Source organism: Drosophila yakuba, chromosome 2R, assembly GCF_016746365.2.
Source record: "Drosophila yakuba strain Tai18E2 chromosome 2R, Prin_Dyak_Tai18E2_2.1, whole genome shotgun sequence".
Classification (NCBI taxonomy): Eukaryota; Metazoa; Arthropoda; class Insecta; order Diptera; family Drosophilidae; genus Drosophila; species Drosophila yakuba.
The window spans coordinates 1,971,926-1,993,824 of record NC_052528.2 but is presented as its reverse complement, the minus strand read 5'-3'; positions in this window follow the sequence as shown (position 1 = coordinate 1,993,824).

Genomic DNA, 21,899 nt, shown 5'->3' with positions numbered 1-21,899 from the left:
ACAAGTCACTGTGATTGTTTTCCCAAGATGTTGTCGGAAAGATCTGTGAAATTGATGCAAGACCAAGGAGTGCTGCAGAACAAAATACTGCAAGCCATCAAGGACAAGGCATCTATACCAGCAATAGAAGCATTGGTAGACCAATTTACTACTAACAACAATGCGCTGGTAAAATTGGGAGTTGGCGATCATCAATATTTTAATGATAAAATATTTATTAAAACTATGGATGCTGTCAAGGCCTACAAGGAGTCGCAATTAAAGGTAGAAACACTTGAAGAGGTAAATATACCAAGTGGATCAAAATTATCAGATTCCGCATCAGCTCGGAGCTCCAGTCCAGTTGATAATCTGGTTCAACTGGTGGACAGAAGAGCGGACAGGGTGAGGCAACAGATAAGCCTAATATACGAAACCCTGGATAGTTCAAGTGAGATTGAACTAGTCAAGCAGCTGGCAATGATGAAAAGTCATTGGTCCAACGTGACGGACACACTGAAACTGCTTAAAAACAAGTATGACAGAACTGCCTTTGATCAAGATGAGGCAGACATTCTGCAATCTGATGTTGCCGCACTAGAGATGGTACTTCAGAGGAAGTTGGAACAGTTCAAAAGTTCCAACTACGACGTGCCAGAACTCCCAAAAGTGGACCTTCCAACGTTCAATGGAAATGCGAAGGAATGGCCAACATTTTACGAGCTGTTCTCTGAACTAATAGACAGCAGGAAGGATCTCACCAACACAAGGAAGCTGGGATATTTAAGAGCCTGCTTAAAAGGAGAAGCTCAAATGGTGGTTAGCCATTTGATAACGGGATCAGCGGCTAGCTATGCAGCAGCGTGGGAGCTTATGTGCAAACGCTATGAGAATAGCAGAAAAATATTCTCCCAACACTTCAACAAATTAATGGAACTGGAGTGATGAGAAAAATTTAGGGAAGTTTTTGGATACTGCGACCGAGAGCATATTCATCATAAAGCAAAAAGGAGAAATAGGAAGCTCTGCTGACGTAATTTTAGCAGAAATTCTGCTGCGGAAATTATCGCCAGAAGCCTTGCAGCTGTATGAACAGCATGTAAAAAAGGCAAGAGCTATACAGTCCTTACAAGATGTACTGGAGTTTATTGAGCAACAATACAACTCAGTAAACGCCATTACAAAAAATACCGCTGAGCTTGCTACAAGGAAAGTGCAAGTTAGATCGTATGCCTTTTGCTCTAAGGATGGCCACGATTTGATAAAGTGTCTCAAATACAGAGCACAATCAATCAAAAAAAGAAAAGAATTCGTTCAAAAGAACAGCATGTGCTTTAGATGCTTTGGAAAACATAATGCTATCGACTGCTGCAAGGAAATTACATGCAATCGATGCTTCAATAGACACAACAGCCTTCTTCATGAAGACACAAAACGCAGTATCACAGCAATAGCCTTAAGCAAGGCCAAGACACAGTATTGGCTACCGCTGTTGTTTTAGTGAAAAACAAAGCTGGAGGTTACAACGAGTTGAGGGCGCTTATTGACGGTGGATCCCAGAAGACGCTGATTTCAGAGGAAGCAGCACAAATATTAAGGATTCCCAGAGTAAGGAGTACTATAGAGGTCGAAGGTATCTCCCAGACTACTCAATTATCAAAAAATAGTGTCCACCTGACGATCAAACCAAAAATTCTAAGCAGCTACAAAGCTACAAAGCAACGGAAGCATTGGTTTTACCAACACTCCATAGAGCCCTTCCCAGCAAAAAGTTTGATATTGATATCAACAAAGAGTGGAAGGGCTACAGGCTAGCAGATCCACGATTCAACGAGCCAAGCAGAATTGACATGGTGATAGGTGTGGATCTATTTCCCCTGATTATGATGGAGAAAATAAAAACCGTGAATGGAATCTTGGGACCAAAAACCAAATTTGGATGGATTGTGTCCGGAAATATAACTCGAGCAGCAAAGCACAAAATTATAAGTGCCACTACAACAATAAATCTAAAGGACCTGGATCGCTTTTGGGAATTGGAAGATGAAGCCGATGAGACGATTACAGACAATGCAGAATGCGAAAGAAAATTCCAAGAAACAACTGTCATCAACGAGGAAGGCAGATTTGTGGTGTCAATTCCATTCCGCCAAGAGGCAAAGCTGGGGGACTCTCGCAAACAGGCAATGGCAAGGCTCATGCAAATGGAAAAGAAGTTTCAAAGAAACCCAAAAAACTGGGCTGCATACAACGAATTCATGAAAGAATACCTTAAGATGGGACACATGGAATCTGTAAAGGCAACGGGTCAAGGTAAATACTATTTACCCCATCAAGCAATCATCAGGCCTGGAAGCTTAACTACGAAGCTACGAGTAGTTTTTGACGCATCCGCAAAAACGACAAATGGACTAAGCCTAAATGACGTTATTATAGCTGGTCCTAAGATTCAATAGGATATATTCGATATTCTAATTAAATGGCGCAAGTGGCTATACGTTATGGTAGCTGACATTGAAAAAATGTATCGCCAAATAAAGGTTGCTGAGAAAGACCAAGAATACCAATATATCCTATGGAGAGATGATCCAAAATTGCCGATCAGTGAGTTTAAGTTAACAACCGTAACTTATGGCACCTCGGCAGCACCTTTCTTAGCAGTCCGATGTCTACGAGAGCTGGCAGACCGGTTTTGCCAAGAGGATAGCGTCTTAGCAGAAACAATAAGAGACGACTTTTATATGGATGACCTCATAACTGGTGGAGACACAGTCAACGAGTGCTATGAACTTCAAAGGAAATTGAGACAAGTGATGGAGAAGGTCGGCATGCATCTGCGAAAATGGGTTGCAAATGACGAACGCATTTTAGAGACATTCAAGACGACGGTGCTACGAAGAAAATCTGCATTGAGGAGAATGAATCGATCAAAACCTTAGGACTTCAATGGGATCCGAAGAAGGATACATTTACGTTTTCGGCAGAAAACCCAATGCTAACACGCATAACAAAGCGGTTAGTGTTATCACAGTTGTCAAGAATTTTCGACCCACTGGGATGGTTGGCACCGGTAACGATTCAAGGCAGATGTTTCATTCAGGAACTGTGGAAGTTACCGATGACTTGGGACGTTGAATTGGAAACCAACTTAGCAAACTGGTGGATGGAATATGCTAAAGGTCTATCAGATTTAGAAGAAATTAGCATTTCACGCTGGACTGGATGCTCCAAAGGTATTATGGAGCTACATGGATTCTGCGATGCATCAGAGAAAGCATATGCAGCGGCTGAGTATACAAAAGTAGGCGGCAGAGTTACCTTGCTAGCAGCAAAAAGCAAAGTAAAGCCTATAAAAAACAGGAAAACAATTCCAAAGCTGGAATTATGTGCTGCGCATTTACTAGCAAAGTCATTAGCGAAAGTGCAGGCTATATGGAGCAACAAGATTACAACGCATGCATGGAGTGATTCGCAAATTACTATTGCCTGGATACAGAACAAGCGCAGCAAAGATAAGTTCGTCAGAACTAGAGTGGAAGATATCATTAAACTAATTCCCAATGTCAAATGGAATTACGTTAAATCGGAAGAAAATCCAGCAGACGTGGCTTCAAGAGGGATATCACCGCAAGCTCTTAAAATCTGTGAAATTTGGTGGAGAGGGCCGAATTGGCTATCTATAGATGCACAACACTGGCCCACTCAAAAGGAATCGGAAATGGTTGTGGTATCCACATTGATAAAATCCGAATATCTGCAAAACCGTCTTTTATCAAAGTATTCATCGATCGACAAACTTCTTAGAGTAATGGCGTATGTATTACGCTTCATAACAAAGCTGAGAGGAAAATCGCAACAGCAGTCACATCTTACGGTGGAGGAATTAAAGCTAGCGAAGATTGCTGTGGTAAAGATACAACAACAGCTAGATTTTGGACACGAAGTCAGACTACTCAAAAACAAAAGACCTTTAGACCCAAAGAGTAAGTTGCAGGCGCTAAATATTTTGGATAGTGATGGCGTACTTCGAGTTGGTGGACGTCTACAAAACGCAATGATACCGTATAATGTAAAACATCCAATTATACTGGATAAGTCACATTTGACTTGGTTAATTGTAAAGGATTCTCATAAAGAAACTCTGCATGGCGGAATTAACATTATGAGAACTTATATTCAGAGGGAGTTCTGGATATTTGGCATACAAAATTCCTTAAAGAAATATTTAAGGGAATGTATTGTATGCATACGATACAAGCAAGAGATTTCCAGTCAACTTATGGGAAATTTACCAGTTTATCGAGTAACGGCTGATTAATCGTTTCAAAATACTGGAATCGACCACGCCGGACCGTTCCAGATTCGCTGCTCAAAGGGAAGAGGTCAAAAAACGTATAAAGGATACATTTGTGTATTGGTCTGTATGGCAACAAAAGCGATACATCTGGAAGCTGTTAGCGACCTTTCGTCAGAGAAATTCCTGTAGGCTCTTCGACGGTTCTTTGCAAGACGAGGCAAGAGTGAGAACCTATACTCAGATAATGGAACAAACTTCGTGGGAGCTTTAAGAGTATTGGACACAGAATTTGTAGCTGCCATTAAAAACAATAATGAGTTAGCACCTACACTAGAAAAAGAAGGCATCAAGTGACACTTTATTCCCCCGGGAAGCCCCCACATGGGAGGTTTATGGGAAGCCGGTGTAAAATCAGTGAAGCATCACCTTAAACGAGCTATTGGTGTAAACAGCTTTACATATGAAGAATTTGCATCGCTGCTATGTCAAATCGAAGCAGTGCTAAACTCGCGCCCATTAGTCACTGTAAGGAGCGAAAACGATGGTGAGGAAATATTAACGCCGGGTCATTTTCTGGTGGGAAGACCTCTAATTGGAGCTCCTGAACATTTTGACGAAAGTAAGACAATCAGCTCTTTGGATAGATGGAAGCTTATTCAACGCATCAGAGGTGATTTTTGGAAGAAATGGAAAGAGGAGTATCTGGTGTCATTGCAACAGCGAACCAAATGGCGCCAGGTAAAGCCAAATCTGAAGGAGGGACAGTTGGTTCTTATAAAACATGAGAACACTCACCCTGCAAGATGGCCAATGGGAAGAATCATTAGTACGACTAAAGGACAAGATGATAAAGTCCGGGTAGTCACGGTTAAAACAAGCGATAGGGAAGTAAAAAGATCGCTAAACAAGATCTGTCAACTTCCTGTTAGCGAAGCAAAACCAGCTGGAGCTGCAACGCCATCTAGAACGGAGTCAATGCAGCTACGCAAGGACAAGAAGCTTAGGCAGCGAGTTTTAAAAGGCAAAAGGAATGGCACTGGAAGCATAGCTACTGTGCTATGCTGTTTATTGATGTTGCAAGCTACAACTGCGACAAAAAATTCGGAAGAAATTCCCAAAGAACTTGGGAAAATTTACGACATCGACGCAAAAGCTGCAGTTATGGTAAACAAAATTGGTAAAATTGAAGTCGCTACATCCAGTTGGCAATTATTGTTTTATTATGACATGCAAGCCTATTTTGATGTCATAAAACAATCAGAGGACTTCCTGGAAAAATCCCGCCTGGTTTGCGAAAAAATGGGAGACTTCAAGGACTACTGCGATTTCTTCGGCACGACAATAAGGACAAAAATTGACAACATAAAAGAAAAAGACAAAATTCTACGGCACCGTACCAACCGAAAGAAAAGGTTTATACTGTTCTTTGATATCGGAAATGCAAATAGAATACAGGAAAATATGCAAACGATCATAAAAAACGAAAAACATCTAATGGAATATGTTGACAATCAGACCTCGGTCATCAATGCCACGGAAGAATTAGTAAGAGCAACTACTATAGAAGCAAACCGAAATTTGGGAAAACTGACCCAACAAGTCAATATTATTGCAGAACTTTAGGTATATTTATGGTATATAAGGAGTCAATTAAATTCCTTATGTTATCAAATCAAGTGCGAAACTGGATTGAAGAGGCAGAAAGCCTACAAGCAACAGCGATCTCAATGGTAACGGACATTAGTGAAGGAAGAATTCATCCTACACTAATTGCGCCTAACAAAATGCTGGAGGAGCTCGAAAAAGTTAAGCAAAAATTAGGACGAAAACAAATGCTACCGGGTGGAAATTCAGTTATACAATTACCACTGATCTATAAACTGATGAAGGCACAAGCTATGTTGAAGAATTGAAGCAAATTCATTGAAGCAAAATTGCCGATATACAACAATCAGGAAACGGATCTCTTTGAAGTAATCCCAATACCACTGTGGACAAACGGAACAAAGCTTATTCCGAAATTGAATTCTAAATATTTTGCGTTCAATACAGACATAAACGCTTATCAACTAATGTCTGAAATGGAAATTAACCAATGCAGACAAGAGGATTCGACAACGTGGCTTTGCGAAAATAATTGGGCATGGAAAAACGCGGATGATCACTCTTGCGAAATATCTCCATTGAAACCAAGCAAGGCACACTCATGCGAAATTATGGAATTCCAAGGCAATTCGTTCATCAAAGAGATAAGTGGATCCAACCGTTGGCTATTTAGACTGTTTCGGAATACAATAGCTAATATAAGATGCAACGAACAGCATCAAGTTATAAGACTGCCCAATCAAGGCATTATACAACTACCTGCAGGATGCACAGTAATATTAGGGGATACAACAATAATTACTCCTCAAAAAGTAATTTCGACAGCGTCTGAAATGTCTATCTTTCTCAGTTTACGAATTATAGATGACAAGGAGACATGGAACGTGGTCCCGCTGAAGCACTTGATTGTCAACAACACTAATGAACTACAAAATCTTCAAATGCGCATCAAGACTCTGAAAAATAACAAAGTACACATTGATGACTTGATTTTCCACACGGCAAGCGGACACTCGGCTCTAGCGTTGACAACGATTATCATAATTATAATGGTCAATTATATCCGGAGGCAACGCATAAATGAGAGACAACTACTGGCCGTACACTTTTCCCCCCCGGAGAATGTCTAAAGATGTGTTTAGACATGATAAGTTGACAAACTATAAATATGTTCTTTTTATGGGCTGCAATAAACATGGCAGGGGACAACGAAGTGTTAGGAGATATGATCACGCGGGAGGTGATTAGCGCGGTCATAGGTCACAAATATAGATTTAAGATAAATCTCAGCTGCATTGACCAACGCAGACTGCAGCGTCTTACAAAGCCCTGCAATGTATAATTAGATGATAAGAACCTATGTAAGAATGAATAAAAGGCGATGCCCTCGCAGTAGCGAGTCAGTTAGATTCAAACATCCGAATTGAACTCATTAAGTGTACGCATTAGTTTATAGTGTGAACAATTAGGCTTATCGCAGTCGTTTCATGTGTGCTCTTTAAGCTGTCTAGTAGACCTAGAGCATCCAAAAAAGTTTGTAGATTTTCTGGTTTACCATTAAACTCTGGTATCAAAAATGTGGCTAGCCTGATAAGGTCTGTCACTATCTGTGCCATTTCAGAAATTGTTATTGTTTCGGATTTAAATTCAATTCGGTCGCTTCCTTCTAGTGTTTCAATGTCACTATTGGACACAGCGCCGCCTTATTGAACAGATTCGTCTAGTTCTTTGAACTGGTCTGGGTTGAATTCAACCAATTGACTATGACTTCCTGGTACATCTATCAGAATATGCCTTCTTTTTCTGATATTATTTAATCTTTTGTTTAGGGATTTTATAACCCTCAATCATTTGTTATTATGTTCAGATGTGAGTCTATTTGCATATTTATTTACTAATGTAACTATATTATTATATTCTCCTACAACTATCTATATATGATTTTTCAAAGTTTCGGATTTTATTACTGCATCTCTATTGATACATTTATAAGACTTATCAAACCTGTAGCAAAATTTTCTATTTGTATCGCTATTTCGCTACATTCCATTCTTTTCGTAAAAAAAAGTTTTTATGAAGCTTTCTTCTACTCCCTTTTTTTTTTAAATCTGGTCTAAACGATTTGCCCTATTCATATAACATTTTTTGATGATTTTGTTATGCTTAACATAAATTGTAAGCAGAAATTGTAGAATTAGCACTATTGTAATGATCAGCAATAAGATCCACAACGCATTTATATCGTCTGTGTGATCTATAATTTTTACGTTATTAACTACATTGGTAGTATTGTCTTTTGCCTCACTAGAATCGCTAAGCCATCCCATTTTTTAGTTTATATTCAATAAAACGTTTTTTGAAGGAAAAAGTGAGATTTTCTATTTATGAGTTTTTCTCATTATTATTATATTATTTTCTTCTTCTAGAAAATCAAATATAAAAATTTTTACGTTTAAGAATTAAGAATTGTTATATTTTGTCATTCTAAAAAAAAAATTTTACTCGGTAGGGAGCTCAGATTGCGCTTTTCGATACGGTAACATTAAGCTCGTGGATAAGTGCAGAAAACATGGAGGCGACGTGGAGGAGGCTGAAAGAGGTACGAAGACAAGCAACGATACACATAAAGGACGCCGCAGAACAACAAAAGCGCCACTATAACTTGCGGAAAAGAGAGTGGAAACCGGCCGTCGGGGATCTTATCTGGTGCAAGACACATCTATTGTCAAATGCCGCAGACAAATTCAACGCGAAATTGGCACCGAAATAAGATGGACGGTGGAAGGTGGATAAATTTGTGTCACCAGTGATCATCCAGGCTAGGGATCCGAAAACACGGAAAACGAAACAAGCATATATTGGGGATACGAAACCATATATCGATAGCCACGACGCATTACGACCCGCAGTAGACAACACTAAAGCTTCATTACAAACCAACACAGACGCGCCGAAACGCACACATAGTCTCGTAAGGAAAACATGAAGTGAATATATTGAGTTAAAACATATATTATATTTAAGTAGAGAAACATGGAGTCAATAAATGAAGTAAATTCAATTCATTCAAATTCAAACACAATGCGCGCGCGCGAGTAATGATTAGTAGGTCCTTGTGGATTTGATGGAGGTTATGGGGGAGTTGGTGAGTGATTTCGATTTTGGTAGTTGAATTGAATTTGTTAAAGAATTGAACGTCTGGTCTTTTTGCTTTCTAGTCGTGTCGTCTAAGTCTCAGATGTCAAGAGTGGTCTCGGCGGCAATTGCTGAGGCGACACTTAAGTATCTGATTGACGAGGGGGTTTCGGCGGGGGACCGCCGAGGGCGTATGGTGAGGCGGTAACTCCTCCCTTCTCAGACTGAACTACCGACCATAGCGGGGACAAGGTTGCTGTTACTGTAACAGGTGACGCGATGGTGGGAGTGAAGGTGGCATGCAGTCTCTGGTGTGAAAATTGTTGTCCTCCTCGGAAAACAGGCCACGGCGAATACTGCTATTAATAATACGTCAAGCATCGTGTAAGTCGCTGTTGTATAGATAGTGGTTCCCCACTGTATCTTGTTGATCTGTATTTTTAGCAATAAGATCCACAGCGCATTTATATCGTCTGTGTGATCTATAATTTACGTTATAAACTACACTGGCAGTATTGTCTTTTGCCTGACTAAAATCGCTAAACCATCCCATTTTTATACCCGTTACTCGTAGAGTAAATCGAGCAGATCGAGTCGATCTGGCCATGTCCGTCTGTCCGTCCGTCTGCCCGTCCGTCTGTCTGTCCGTCTGTCTGTCTGTCCGTCCGTATGAACGCTGAGATCTCAGGAACTACAAAAGCTAGAAAGTTTAGATTAGGCATACAGACTCCAGAGACATAGACGCAGCGCAAGTTTGTCGATTCATGTTGCTACGCCCACTCTAACGCCCACAAACCGCCCAAAACTGCCAAGCCCAAACTTTTGAAAAATGTTTAGATATTTTTACATTTTTGTATTGGTCTTGTAAATTTCTATCGATTTGCCAAAAAACGTTTTGCCACGCCCACTCTAACGCCTACAAACCGCCCAAAGCTGCTACGCCCACACTTTTGAAAAATGTGTTGATATTTTTTCATTTTTGAATTGGTCTTGTAAATTTCTATCGATTTGCCAAAGAACTTTCTGCCACGCCCACTATAACGCCTACAAACCGCCCAAAACTGCGTTTAAGACCCTCCTTCTCCCTTCCACTAGCTGAGTAACGGGTATCAGATGGTCGGGGAACTCGACTATAGCGTTCTCTCTTGTTTAGTTTATATTCAATGAAACGTTTTTTGAAGGAAAAAGTGAGAGTTTTTCCACTCATTATTGTTATTGTTTAGCTATTGAGCTTTTTCAATAGCTGTTGCGAATAATAAGTAGCCGAAGAAAGTTTGTTTATTTTCCGATACTGTTTATTTTGCGAATTGGTTACGGCAGCTAGGGCCAACAAAGAGCGATATAAAATGCACAAATTGAGTCTTTGCCGAAAAACGAAGAAGTGACAATTGGCGGGACAGACAGCCGAAATGCAGCGCCCAAGCTTAACGTAGGCAGATAACAAAGAGAACAAGGAATGAGCGCCGTACAGATAAATGCGTGCGAGAACAGCGGTTTGCACTATGGGCATCGCAACTGCTACCACTGAATACTTCGGCTTACAATATTAAGAGTATGAGATTAGTCTACTGCACAGTTTTGGCGGCTGCATGACCCAACAATTATATTATTTTCTTCTTCTAGAAAATCAATAAAAATTTGTACGTTTAAGAATTAAGAACTGTTATATTTTGTCATTTTAAAAAAAATATTCAGACGTGGAAATATTAGTTGTTAATAAATGTGGTTGGCTCACATATTTGTTTACAAAAATAAAAAGAAATGTCCAACCGCGTTGTTAGTAAAAAGCCTAACAGATATTAGTGTTTTTCAAGCAGCGGTTTTCCGTCTCGGCTTGGATTTAGAAATTAAAACTAAGCCAAATTGGGTCATTGGCATTTATTTATGCAGCCCGTTTGCGTTGTTTCGCACCTTGCGAAAGCTCTTCCAGTCGCTCTTTGTAGCGTTGCCGGGACGTCTTGTCTCTGGCCAACTGGATCATTTTCTTGACCAGTCGGCGTTGTTGTAGTAGCTTTACCCTTTTTCCGGAGCGTTTGTGCTTCTTTGGTTCCTTCCTTTCCTGCTTTGCCTGGTACTCAGGTATTGTGAGTGGGCGTGGTCCATCTGCACGGTTTTGCTGCTGAGCTTCTTCTAACGTTGGCAAGTCCCTTTGTATCGTGGGCTGCGCGTTTAAAAATTGTGCCTCCTCTACACTTGAGCTCAAAGTGCATGCTCAGCATTACCACACTCCGCGATCGGCTTAAGCGTTAGATCATATTACTTGAGCGCTGGAACACAATGACAATGACAAAGTGCCACAATGTTTTGAAGATAAGTTTAACCCATTAATTTAGTATATTTATAGGGTAGATATGCTACAGTGCAGTACAGAAAAGGAAATATGAACACAGTAGGGGATGCGCTGTCCAATATCCCCAATACCCATTTGAAGACAATTGAGACGAAGAACTGGTGAGAACAAAAGTTCAGGGAAGTGGACAATAACCAGGACAACAAGGAGTTCCGGATAGAAGAGGGTAGGCTATATAAACTAAACGCGGACCGAGGAGGCCAGCAGCCTTGGAAGCTGTTTGTGAAGATGAACGAGGTACAACAGGTGCTAGCGGACACCTGGGAACCTTTAAGACGTTGAAAAGGGTAAGAGACCGATACTTCTGGCCACGGCTCGTGAGAGACGTCAAAAAATTCATAGAAGGGTGCCTGTGCTGTCAAAGATACAAAGTCTCACAACAGAAAGGAGCAGGGAAAATTCTGACGAAGGTTGCGGAAGCGCCGTTCGAAACCATTTGCGTAGACTTCGTGGGTCCGCTGCTGAAAGAGGTACGAACTAAAGCAACAATACACATAAAGGACGCCGCAGAACAACAAAAGCGCCACTATAACTTGCGGAAAATAGAGTGGAAACCGGCCGTCGGGGATTTAATCTGGTGCAAGACTCATCTATTGTCAAATGCAGCAGACAAATTCAACGCGAAATTGGCACCGAAATACGATGGACCGTGGAAGGTGGATAAATTTGTGTCACCAGTAATCATCCAGGCAAAGGATCCGAAAACACGGAAAACGAAACGGGCATATATTGGGGATTCGAAACCATATATCAATAGCCACGACGCATTACGACCCGCAGTAGACAACACTAAAGCTTCATTACAAAGCAACACTAATTCATTCACACCTTCACACTAACCAATGTACATCACAGTAATACGTTGCACAACACTACATAACAAGAAGAATAACGACGCCATTAAATTCTTTTACAGCGCACACGCAAGTAAGATGCAACGATTCCAAGAAAGCGTAAGGAAGTTTCGAGAAACGCACCGGAAGATAGAGGCCGCTACTGGCAGAACCCAGCTGGTGGAGACAACGGTAAAACCAGGCGGGGCTCGGAATACTACCCGCTGAGACCACAACGGCAAGAACGGCCAGCGGGAGACAAAGAGTGGCGCACTCGCTGCGGGCGACCACGAACCCCAGGATGCCTCAGCTAGGCAACCGGGTGGCAGTCACACCCCAACCGCAGTCGAGACCGATATCGCAGACGCGCCGAAACGCGCACATAGTCTCGTAAGGAAAACATGAAGTGAATACATTGAGTTAAAACATATATTATATTTAAGCAGAGAAACATGGAGTCAATAAATGAAGTAAATTCAATTCATTCAAATTCAAACACAATGCGCGCGCGCGAGTTATGATTAGTAGGTCCTTGTGGATTTGATGGAGGTTATGGGGGAGTTGGTGAGTGATTTCGATTTTGGTAGTTGAATTGAATTTGTTAAAGAATTGAACGTCTGATCTTTTTGCTTTCTATTTTCGGACTGAATCTTTATTTCTATTTTTTTGTTCTTCACAACTCTGGGTTTACATTTTATTACTTAAAGTGCTGATCTGCTCGAAAGGGTGGAGTTTGAGCGGATGCATTTCTATGGTTCGAGGGGTATCGGGTGAACCCCGATGTTGTAGCGACTCAGCATTCCACGTGCCGTTCGATACCAATACTTATAAGTGTCGTCTAAGTCTCAGATGTCAAGAGGGGTCTCGGCGGCAATTGCTGAGGCGACACTTAAGTATCTGATTGACGAGGGGGTTTCGGCGGGGGACCGCCGAGGGCGTATGGTGAGGCGGTAACTCCTCCCTTCTCAGACTGAACTACCGACCATAGCGGGGACAAGGTTGCTGTTACTGTAACAGGTGACGCGATGGTGGGAGTGAAGGTGGCATGCAGTCTCTGGTGTGAAAATTGTTGTCCTCCTCGGAAAACAGGCCACGGCGAATACTGCTAAATATTAATACGTCAAGCATCGTGTAAGTCGCTGTTGTATAGATAGTGGTTCCCCACTGTATCTTGTTGATCTGTATTTTTAGCAATAAGATCCACAGCGCATTTATATCGTCTGTGTGATCTATCATTTTTACGTTATTAACTACATTGGCAGTATTGTCTTTTGCCTGACTAAAATCGCTAAACCATCCCATTTTTATACCCGTTACTCGTAGAGTAAAAGGGTATACTAGATTTTTTGAAAAGTATGTAACAGGTAGAAGGAATTGTTTCCGACCATATAAAGTATATATATTCTTGATCAGGATCAATAGCGTCCGTATGAACGCTGTGATCTCAGGAACTACAAAAGCTAGAAAGTTGAGGCATACAGACTCCAGAGACATAGACGCAGCGCAAGTTTGTCGAATCATGTTGCCACGCTCACTTTTACGCCCACAAACCGCCCAAAACTGCCACGCCCACACTTTTAAAAAATGTTTTGATATTTTTTCATTTTTGTATTGGTCTTGTAAATTTCTATCGATTTGCCAAAAAACGTTTTGCCACGCCCACTCTAACGCCTACAATCCGCCCAAAGCTGCTACGCCCACACTTTTGAAAAATGTGTTGATATTTTTTCATTTTTGAATTGGTCTTCTAAATTTCTATCGATTTGCCAAAGAACTTTCTGCCACGCCCACTATAACGCCTACAAACCGCCCAAAACTGCGTTTAAGACCCTCCTTCTCCCTTCCACTAGCTGAGTAACGGGTATCAGATGGTCGGGGAACTCGACTATAGCGTTCTCTCTTGTTTAGTTTATATTCAATGAAACGTTTTTTGAAGGAAAAAGTGAGAGTTTTTCCACTCATTATTGTTATTGTTTAGCTATTGAGCTTTTTCAATAGCTGTTGCGAATAATAAGTAGCCGAAGAAAGTTTGTTTATTTTCCGATACTATTTATTTTGCGAATTGGTTACGGCAGCTAGGGCCAACAAAGAGCGATATAAAATGCACAAATTGAGTCTTTGCGGAAAAACGAAGAAGTGACAATTGGCGGGACAGACAGCCGAAATGCAGCGCCCAAGCTTAACGTAGGCAGATAACAAAGAGAACAAGGAATGAGCGCCGTACAGATAAATGCGTGCGAGAACAGCGGTTTGCACTATGGGCATCGCAACTGCTACCACTGAATACTTCGGCTTACAATATTAAGAGTATGAGATTAGTCTACTGCACAGTTTTGGCGGCTGCATGACCCAACAATTATATTATTTTCTTCTTCTAGAAAATCAATAAAAATTTGTACGTTTAAGAATTAAGAACTGTTATATTTTGTCATTTAAAAAAAAATATTCAGACGTGGAAATATTAGTTGTTAATAAATGTGGTTGGCTCACATATTTGTTTACAAGAATAAAAAGAAATGTTCAATCGCATTGTTAGTAAAAAGCCTAACAGATATTTGTGTTTTTCAAGCAGCGTTTTCCCCCTCGGCTTGGATTCAGAAATTAAAACTAAGCCAAATTGGGTCATTGGCATTTATTTATGCAGCCCGTTTGCGTTGTTTCGCACCTTGCGAAAGCTCTTCCAGACGCTCTTTGTAGCGTTGCCGGGACGTCTCGTCTCTGGCCACTGGGTCATTTTCTTGACCAGTCGGCGTTGTTGTAGTAGATTTACCCTTTTTCCGGAGCGTTTGTGCTTCTTTGGTGTCACGGTCGCCATATGATGTTTGCAAGGATCCCAAAGAAGGTTTACTGTTTTAGAGTCAGAGCGTCTGCTCAGTTAGAGTTACTTTATTCGAATGTTTCTTATGCGCTCAGCTTGGGCTGAGCTGACCCGTATATATAGTACTTATTATTATATACATATAGTTCCATATACATATACATATGTATGCAGAAGGCATGCATATGTCATGTATGGTCTGACGACTTGAGCTCAAAGTGCATGCTCAGCATTACCACGCTCCGCGATCGGCTTATGTTTAAGCGTTAGATCATATTACGTGAGCGCTGGAACACTTGTGTAATTGTTGGTGGTCTTTTGGGGACTTGAACGTTATGTTTATTATGACAAAGTGTCACAATGTTTTGAAGATAAGTTGTACCCATTAATTTAGTATATTTATAGGGTAGATATGCTACAGTGCAGTACAGAAAAGGAAATGTTCATGCCGAACAGCTGAGCCCGGTATCCCGCCAGCAGAGCATCGCTGTTGGCGGAATGTTTCGGAAGTGGGACACGAAGCCGTTATTTTATGTGAAGAAATCACTCGAAAATAAACCCCGACCAGAGAAGGACGAATTTCAACACCCCTTGTGTTTCTATTAAATTCTGGGACATTTAGCGACATCAGCTTTTTCGGCCCCCGACGTCTACATTTTGGTCCTTCGAGCCGGATCATCCAGCGCTTTGCCGAGATAATTACGGTGCCAAAATCCCCACCATATATGTATATACATACGCATATATATTGCTGCAATCAAAATCCGCTCACTATCAACTAGTGGCCACCTGCGCAATAATATATGTTCGTGTGTATATTCTGTATGCATCCTTTCCCTTTTATGTTATCAACCAATCATCAACTTTCCAATAAAAACACCAAATAAAAAACAAAATTCGCCACCCAAACTTTCACATACACAAAAACATACCGACATTCCATGTATGTTGGCCGATCGATGTACATACATATGTCCATTGCATCTGCATACATTGCGTACATGGCACATACGCAACGTCGTACATCTGCATGGTCATAGGGTGTTTCATTAATTGCCAAAACATTCAAAACATTCAAACAGACATTAATATCATCCAACATATAAACATACATATATTAATGTTATTGTTTATTTTCACATACACGAAAGCTTCCACACACACGACAAGCACAGACGATTTGTTGGACCGGCAGATAAGAACCGGCTGCAGCCAACACTAACGACGAACACATCCACGAACACAACCTCCAGCGCAGTAAGAAAAAAGAATAACAAAAAAAAAACAAATTTTAAAAACAACCATCGGCGCTAATATTTACATATTGCATATATATATGTGTGTACCAGCATATGTACGTATGTGTCAAGGTAGCCACTCTAGCGCCTATTCCAATAAGGGACCGTTCACACTGACACTACTTTTTTCTAGTTTCCCATAGATGGTGTCAATGTGTGTTTATTTTTGTTTCTTTAATACTTTTTTTTAACTCCGTTCTTGATTTATTTGCATATCCGATTCGCATATATCGTCTCAAAACCGAACATCCACGCTTATCCAGCGTCCCACATCAACAATTATAGTCCAGCGTGATCCAGCGCCCTCATATCTGTTTATTTTCTCAATCGATAGCAACATTTATTCCGATTATTGTGTATTCCGCGCTTAATCCAGCGGCCCCAGGTTTTATATAAAACGATAACATAATTTGTAACGATTACCATTGGTTTTTTCAAGCGCAATCCGGCGCCCCCTTACCTTTGTCTAAATCGATTAATTCCGATTATTCATATTTCTTTTGATTTTGTCTCTCGCTCAATACAGCGACCCCGGTGTTTTTTTTTTTTTTGTTCCGATTGTCACATCTTTTTCACGCGTTGTCCTGCGCCCCCACACCCTGTCTAAATTGATGCGATAATTTGGTTCTTAAATTACTTTTGTGCGCCTTATCGAGCGACCCAGTATAACTCCAAATCAACAATCCTTAGCTTTCGATTATTTTGGGTGTCCGCTTTATCTAGCGACTTCAGTTATTTTTTCCAAATACGGAACATTCCGATTGATCCAACTGGTCGCACGCTTATCCAGCGTCCCAATATATAAGTTGTTTCGATCTGGGTTGCACGCTTTTTCCAGCGTCCCAATATATAAGTTGTTTCGAGCTTGGTTGCACGCTTATCCAGCACCCCAATATATAAGTTGTTTTCGATCTTGGTTGCACGCTTTTTCCAGCGTCCCAATATATAAGTTATTTTGATCTTGGTTGCACGCTTTATCCAGCGTCCCAAATACATAAGTTGTTGCGTTTTTTCCATTGGTTGCACGCTTTATCCAGCGTCCCCGTATTTGTCCAAGTGGACAGACTGTTTCGCCCCGCACGGTTTTCGGCTCCTCCGAGAGCTTAATATGCCAATTGGCCACGGTGAGGAGGTAAAAACCCTTTTGACTGTTTCTAAAACGTCTCAACGAGTTAGAGCCAAGAGCGAGTCCTCTGTGCCCTTCAAAAGCCCAAGTCCCACTCGAAGTAAAAGCCCATCGACAACTCCACGAAAATCCACGAGCACGTCGCTCCAAGTTCCACGGTCAGCACCGAACACGAAACCGAATTCAGACTTCTCACCCCAAATTACTAGAGCAACCGCAAAAATGGCGCAAGCTGAGGCTGACAGGGCCTTGATGAAATTCATGACCATAACCGATAGAGTAGGTCAGTTCGGGGCCAGAGTCAACACCCCAGCAGTCACAAGTCCGTCAATCTACACAAGTAGGGTGCGACTCGAGCAGATCAGGGCCCTATGGGACAAGGTGGAGAAGGAATACGAGGCGTGCTCCGAAGCTCTGTCCGGTCTGGGATCCACAGACACAATAACAGCCATGCAGTCCAAGTATGACTACTGTTATGCCGTTTACGAGCGGTGCGCAGCGAGCCTCAACGAGATCATTGAAGAAGGTTCACGCTCGCAACAGGCCTTTCAGGCCTCCATTCCGGCGCCTCCTCAGGGAGGGTGTCGCTTACCCCCAGTCGAGTGCGACAGTTTCAGTGGGGACTATGTTCACTGGCCCACGTTTCGGGATCTTTTCTCAGCCATCTACATACACAACCCTCGGCTTTCAGAAGTTTAAAAGTTGTTCCATCTCAATGCTAAAACTAGTGGTGAAGCTAAATCCATTGTGGCCTTATCACCCTTAACCAATGATGGATTCGAATCAGCATGGAGAAACTTGCAGAATCGTTTCGAAAACAAGAGGCTACTGGTCAACAGTCAGCTTAAGATTTTGTTTAATTTACCTTCTGTTGCCCTTGAATGCGGCAATTCCTTGAAACAGTTAGAGAGCACAATTCAAGGTTGTTTAACAGCTTTGAAAATAGCAAAAATCGACACCTCTAACTGGGATTGCCTGCTCGTTTTTCTGTGCTCTGCCAAGTTGCCAAAGCTAACGCTGTCTCTATGGGAACAATCCCTTATGAGTAAGACAGATATTCCACTTTGGGCTGAATTCCAGGCTTTCTTACAAGATCGTCATCGAACGCTCGAGGCGATTGAAGATTTTAAGCCAAACGCTCAATCCAGAGCACTGCGGACTGACAATAGCCCGCGGGCGATCCAGACCTTTGAGAATAGAGTGACGGTAACTCCACAATCCTGTAAACTTTGTTCGCAAGAGAAACATCCTATCCGAGTATGTCCGATATTCTTACGAATGCCAGTCGGAGAGCGGGAGAAATATATAAAACAGCAGAAGTTGTGCTTAAACTGTTTTGCTAGAACGCAACGGGATTGCACTAGCACGCATAATTGCAATACTTGTAAAGGGCGCCACAACACTCTCCTGCACCGAAACGGCACTCCACCAGTCCAGTTAGCGGTCAATCCTGACCACCAGGCCCACGTATCCACATTTAACCACCAGCAAGATATACAGTCCACTCCATTAACGAATCAACCGAGTGTGCAAACGTTTCTGGCTGTAAACACTCAAGGGGTCTTCCTGAGTACAGCTTTAATAGAGATTTGCCATTTAGGTATCAAATACTCAGCACGGGCACTTATTGACTCGGGTTCTGAGGCAACCTTTATTTCAGAACGCTTGTTCAACTTGATTAAGTTGCCTTATGAATCCATCCATGCTCAAGTTTCAGGGCTCAACCTCATGTTGCGGGTCAGCCCCGTAAGCGCTGTCAACTCAGCATAGGTTCTCCGGTCAAGCCCCACATCCAAATTAAGACTTCTGCATATGTACTACCACAACTGGTCGGGAGTCTCCCATCCTTTACTTTACTTGAGGACTCTTTGAAGCATCTGCCGCCTTTGCAACTAGCAGACCCAAATTTCTACCGGAGTTCGCAGATCGACGTTCTGATCGGTGCCGATATCCTGCCATCGATCGTTCTCAGCGGCTCCCATCCCAATATCTGTGGCGCGCTTTTTGGCCAGGAGACCATATTCGGATTGATTCTTTGCGGTCCGATCGCAACGAATCCCACAAGCAGAATATGCTCATTTTCGTCCCGACTAGCTGTCACCGAGTCCAGACTGGACAACATTCTCACAAAATTTTGGGAGGTGGAGGATGTTTCAGTAAAGCGGGTTAGGGAATCCACCTCGATTTGCGAGGAAAACTTTGTCCAATCTACCAAAACGAACGAGGATGGGAGGTATGTGGTTTCGTTGCCCTTTAAAGAGCCTAACAATATCAATCTTGGGCACTCCAGGTCGATCGCACTGGCTCAGTTCCTCCGAAACGAGATTCGACTGAATAAAGACGTTGCGTCAAAAAAGCAGTACGACTCAGTCATTCAAGAGTATTTAAATTTATGTCATATGCACCAAGTCTCTCCGAACGACTCTAATAATTTTTATTTGCCCCATCATGCTGTCATTAAACCAGACAGCACCACAACGAAGGTTCGCGTTGTGTTTAATGCTTCCAATCCTTCATCAAACGGGAAAAGCCTCAATGATATCCTTCATGCGGGGCCCGTACTGCAGTCCGATCTGACTATCCAGATTCTAAAATGGCGTTTCTTCAAGTATGTGTTCAATGCGGACATCACAAAGATGTACAGGCAAATTCGGGTAAATTCAACCCATACGCGCTTTCAGAGAATCCTCTTTCGCAATAAGGATGGACTATGAACTCGATACAGTCACCTTCGGCGTAAACTGTGCGCCTTTCCTAGCCATCCGCGTACTACAACAGTTGGCTCAGGATATCCGAGGCCAATATCCTTTGGCAAGTGACATCATCTCGAACTTCATGTACGTCGACGATGTGCTCGCAGGCACTCACACTAAGCAGTCGGCAGTTTTAGCCATCGAGGAGCTTCGGCTGGCTCTTGAGAGTGCTGGTTTTCCATTACGGAAGTGGACCTCGAACGAAAGAAAACTCCTACAAGAGGTTCCAAAGAAGCACTTGATTAGCTCAGACTTTGTTGAGCTTGAAGAGGCTAGTACGGCGAAAACTCTTGGGATCCATTGGCAAGCTACATCTGATAGTTTCTTTTTTATTCCAATGGTGATCCACCTCCAAACTGCTTACACAAAACGAGAGGTTTTATCTCAGATAGCCAAGCTGTTCGACCCAGCAGGATGGCTATCCCCTTTCGTAGTCCGAGCCAAGATTTTTATGCAGAAAATTTGGCTACGGGAGCTGGGATGGGATCAGCCACTCCCCAGGGATCTCGCGACCCAGTGGCGGGAGTTCCTAGAAGGGTATCCTGCCCTGAAGGAGATTCGTATTCCGAGATGGGTACGTTTCCATCCAGCTGCGAAACTTCAGTACCATGCGTTTTGCGACGCGTCACAGGACGCCTATGGGGCTGCTATTTTCGTCCGAATCGAAACGAAGGAAGGCTGTTGTACCCATCTACTTACATCCAAAACCCGAGTCGCTCCTGTCAGATCCATCTCCATACCACGGTTGGAATTGTGCGGAGCAGTGCTGCTCACGGAGCTGGCAGCTCTAGTAATTTCTGAAATGCCTCCTCATGTTTATGAGACCTTTTACTGGACCGACTCCACGATCGTTCTTGCATGGCTGAGTATGCCAGCGTGCACCTGGACAACATTCGTTGCCAACAGGGTCGCAAAAATCGAACAGTGTACCGACGGAAGCAAGTGGGGACATGTACGATCCGAAGACAATCCAGCTGATCTTGAAGCCGGGGCGTCTCACCCCAAGAGCTGAAGGACAGCGTACTGTGGTGACGTGGGCCAGCTTGGGTGCACCTCAAACAGGAGCAGTGACCGAGTGAGTTGTTGGTCCATCCGGAGACTGAGCTTGAGCAGCGCCCCGTCAAGTGTCACACGGTCGCAGTGCCCTCAGCAGTTGAAATCCTAGAGAGGTTCTCAGCCTTTGACCGAGCTCTGCGAGTTCTTGCTTATGTGTTTCGTTTTGTGAAAAGTTGCCGGAGGGAAGGTGTAGCCTCATCGGCAGAACTCACTGCGGCGGAGTTGTCGGAGGTGCCGGAGCGGTTAATTGTGCTCACTCAGAAGAATGAGTTTCCCGCCGAATATAAGGTTTTGAGCAACAAGCAACCAGTTCCACCCGCAAGCGCAATTTCTAACCTAAACACCTTTCTTGACGGGAATGGTGTCTTGAGAGCAAGCGGCAGGTTACAAGCATCTGAAATGCTTAGTTATGATGAAAAACATCCGATCATCCTTCCTGCACGGTGTAGGTTCGCCGAACTTCAAGTCTTGTTTATCCATCGCATATCCTTGCATGGGGGGAATCAATTAATGATTCGACTGATCCGTTCCAAATTCTGGATTCCCAAGCTTAAAATGTTGGTGAAACGAACAATACATTCGTGCCGAGTGTGTGTCATTCACAAGAAGAGACTGCAGATGCAGTTGATGGGGAATTTGCCCCGTGCGA